Consider the following 4,255-nt stretch of genomic DNA (forward strand, 5'->3'; position numbering starts at 1 on the left):
TTGATGTCAAGTAACCTCTGTGGTCTCAATCTTCTAAATACCATTTTGATTCCAATGCATCTGAAGCCTTGAATTCTGGTATTCTGCGATGAATGTACTTGCTCAGATTTCGTTTCCCGGCTTCCAGAATCAATCTTCCATTTTCTGTCAATATTGCCAAAGACTGGTCTTCATGTCATAGCCACAGTGCATCCAACACGGAGGGAAGGGGCCAGCAGCAAATATGGTTCACTTGGGCTGCCTTTTGACCTTGAGTATATATCCACAAACTCAGGACACAGTTGGGAAAATCTCTCTACCACGACATAACCCAAGTGATCAGAGCACTCTAGACAGGCAGGCTACAGTTCTAAGGTCAACTTTCTGAGATTGGCTATACATGGCAGAAGGTCCTTAATTGCAAGCCTGGAGAAGTCATTGTCATAGAAATTGATGCTGGACAGCTGGGAGCACTGGCTCAAGGCAGGCAAGAGGACTCTGAGCTCTGAATCCTTCATCCTGCAGTGCTCTAACTGCAGTGTTTGCAGAGTTTCAGATACATTCTCTAGGAGAATTTGGAGACTCTTGAAACTTGACTTAGAAAACACATCATTGAAGTGCAGGTGTTTCAGTTGAAAGAGACTCTCACATTCTGACATGTGTTTCAAATCTGACTTTGAGAGATGGCAGAAAGTAATAGACAAGGACTCCAAGGGGCTCTTCAGGCATTTATAGAAAACCAAGAAATTGTTTTTGGGTCAGGGTGCTGGAGGACATTAGTAAGATTGACACTGACCCAGAGAAGCCAGACATGTAGAGTCAATCTATGCTTACGGTGAAGATCAAATCTTAGTGTGCTGCATGTTTGTTTCTGCTCAAAGTATTGTCTACTGATGCATATTACTATCTGGTGAGATGGGCTCAGCACAGAGATCTGAAACTCACCATCGACACTCTGTCAGAGAACTAGAGCTTGCCCATCATGTTAGGAGAAAATAACTAGAAAGGATTATCACAGAAAGTTTCTGGCAACATCTTAGCTAATGTCCTGCAGAGTTTATCTATATCTGTTATGTCCACAATCTGTATTCCTGATTTAATTTTCCACTCTTGAATTTGATGACCTGCAGCCCAGTGTCTATCCACTTAGTCCTTACTTTTGTTCTCCCTTTTAGGGAGAATTAGAGGTTGATTGACTCCAAAAGAGGAAAACCTGGTACCTGTTCACATGTATCTTTGTAGAGAGCAGGTGTGCAGACTTCCCATCTTATGGCCATCGGCTTTTTTTTTTTCCCTCATGTAACTGTACATGGATCTCAAAGAAGATCCAAGTGAAGCACACACTGGGCGTGTTTGCAGGGCAGCTCTCTCAATATCCCCTACCCCAGCTCAGACTGTGCTATTCAAATGGGAATTGAACCAAGTGAGGTCGGTTAAGAAACAATCAACCCTCAGTTGTATTACTCCTGTAATGTGTCTGTCATTGTAACATCCTCTGTGACTGGCACACCCCAGGTTAACACTAATGCTCCAAATAAAGGGAAAGTTATGCTACCAGAGCATAAACAGCTCAGCATCCTTGCTTACCTAAGAGCTCTTTCATGTTGTCATTGGCAAAGTGGGCACCATTCATGAAGAGATGCTGGAGATGTCTAAGTTGGGAGAACTGAGAAAAGAATTTGTCAGCATACTTCTTTACATCTGTCACTGTGTCCACAACATTATGTTTGAAGTCTATTTGATTTAGATCAAATTTGAGAAGATTTCTCATCTGGCCAAGGAAATGTGCAAAGAAATCCAGGAAGGACCAGACCTCCTGTGTGTATATTTCCAATTCCTCAATATAGTTTTGCTGGACAATGTTCAAGACCTCCTTGATGATCTCCTGTGGTAAGGCAACAATCGACATCTTCACACAGCATAGCTGCAAAACATCTATTCTTTTCTGGGCCCACTGCAGCAAGCATTTCTGGTGTTTGTTCAGATAGAAGCAGAGGCTCAGGTTAGTGACCACCTGCAAATGCTGCCTTAGTACACAAGTAGGAAGGCTCTTAGGAACTTGCTTCGTGCTCCAAGAGTCTGCTGTGCAGTCTCCATATTCTCTTCCAGTTCATACATCCCAGAAATCCTGGTGCTCATCTCTCAAGTCCAACACTTGAAGCTTCTACCTCCTGTGAGGGAAAAAGGTAAAAGTTTTATAACGTAAAAGAGGAACCAACGTGGTGTTTGCTTAGATCCCACTTGTCTAAGGTGAGGTCCACCATTGTGTCTCTCTGAATGTAGGCAAGGCCACTGCATGAGCTGCATCTGGACACATGCCCTGCTTCCCTCCATTCAGTTGCCCTTGACCAGTCTTTTCCATATCTATTTTCTGTAGGCTCCTCCTACTATGGCTACTTGTACTCTGAGCTGTCCTCCACTTATGACTGTCATTTACATCAGCTTCCAACTTCAGCAGTAACACCACAGACCCCCAGGAAGATGACATTGTTAGCCTCTGTTCAGCTTGAACCCATTTTTCATACCCTCGTGTGCATATGTTTCTTACCAGTAACCCAGGGATTCCCCCTCAGGCCTCCTTGGGCCTGGCTTACCTGGAATGATCCTTCTGTGTCAGCAGTATATCTATGCAATCCAGCACAGTTTTCATCATCTCCACACTGGCGGTTTTCAGCAGTGGCCCCACAGTGAGGTAGGGAAAGGGCCAGGCCACCACCATTGCCTGCAAGAGTTTTGTGTTTCTGCGGTTGAAGGCCTCTATGAAGAGTGGTGGGAAGACCATAGTGGGCAGGTCTTCCAGATCAGAGATGTCTATGGCATCCTTCTTCAGCAGAGCCTCCACTTCCAGCTGCATGAGTGTGGGAGCATTGTAGCTGCTCATCCTGATATATATTCAGTCAGACCGAACCTGGTGAAGCGTTTAGGAGACATAATTTCAGGCTAAGTTTTGGAAATTCCCATTTCTTACACATTGCAGGAACCAGAAGGCCAGAGCCCATGCTCTGGCAATAATGGAGAGCTCAGTCTAACAAATCATCCAATGTTGTGGTCTCCAAGCCAAACATTCATCACCAATTCTCTAGTAAGCACCCACTGAGGAAAAATATTAACCATTGTCCCATAGGATGCCAATCTCTCCTCCTCTTAATTGAGTGCCTATTCAGAAGGGTTATTCAGTAGCATACAATCTGACCAGAACTTTATTACAGGAAAAAGACACTCAACAAGGGTGCAGGCCCTTAACAGAATATATTGCTAATGTTACAGTTCCAGACCAGCCTTATAGTATTTTCAACAGATTGATCTCTCTTGTGAAGGGCTAAGAAGAAACTTTTATGTGCTGCCTTTCTCTATGTGCTACTTAACAATTTAGAGACCTGTGTGTGCAAACTGGACTATATTATATTTATTTAGGATATGAGGTTAAAAGTCTGTTAATTCATGGCCACCTGACTATCCAATCAGACCATCTCTGAAGTGGCAAACCAAATTTAACTGTGCAATTTGAACCAGAATTTATGGAAATCTATGCTATGGAATGAGATGACCTGCTCATGTGAGTCTTAGAGATGCAAGTTTACGTAGGCTATGGGAAGGAGAGTTTCCCATGACAATTTGAATTTCACATGCAGAAAGAGATGAGACAGTATATCTATCAGTACTAGCCTAGATTGTGATATTTTGTGCCTAGGACATTAATCCAAGTTTTTCGGTGTGACTGCTGTATGATTTTTCTCATAAAAACATACCTGCATACATACATACATACATACATACATACATACATACATACATACATATACCTATGCATATTTGATACAATGTCTAGTCACCTGAACAATACTGAAATCAGAACATGCCTATAGCTTTGGTGCCTGGGTGAGCTGTTGCTTCAGGGACACAAGGCAAATAGCAAGATCTTGGTGCTTCTGTGCTTGAGTCCTTCCCCAGCACAATTGGTAAGATATAGTTAAGAGGAAATTCTACTTCATAATATATGAAAAATAATTTAAGTCAGTACAGAATGATTGATTCATAAGGATGATCCTAAGTGAAATTCCAGTCTACATCTATAAAGCCAGACAGCACCTGAAGCATGGATTATTTTATCTCAGTTGTGCTCCTCAACATCATATTTGAAAAATGAAGGTTCAGTGTATTTGGTTTTATGTGGAGGTCCTTGCTCCACTTAGACTTGAGCTTTCTGCAAGGAGAAAATTATGAATTCATTTGCATTCTTCTATATGTAGACCACCAGTTCAACCAACAACATTTG

The 4,255-nt window shown here is 42.4% G+C and overlaps 1 pseudogene; it reads right to left on the reverse strand.

Annotated features, from left to right (window-relative positions):
- Positions 1–228: 228 nt before the first annotated feature.
- Pramel18 (PRAME like 18) lies at positions 229–2,860 on the reverse strand (annotated as a pseudogene).
- Between the last annotated feature and the right edge of the window lie 1,395 nt (positions 2,861–4,255).

The sequence above is a fragment of the Rattus norvegicus genome, chromosome 5, assembly GCF_021556685.1.
Source record: "Rattus norvegicus strain SHRSP/BbbUtx chromosome 5, alternate assembly SHRSP_T2T, whole genome shotgun sequence".
Taxonomy (NCBI): Eukaryota; Metazoa; Chordata; class Mammalia; order Rodentia; family Muridae; genus Rattus; species Rattus norvegicus.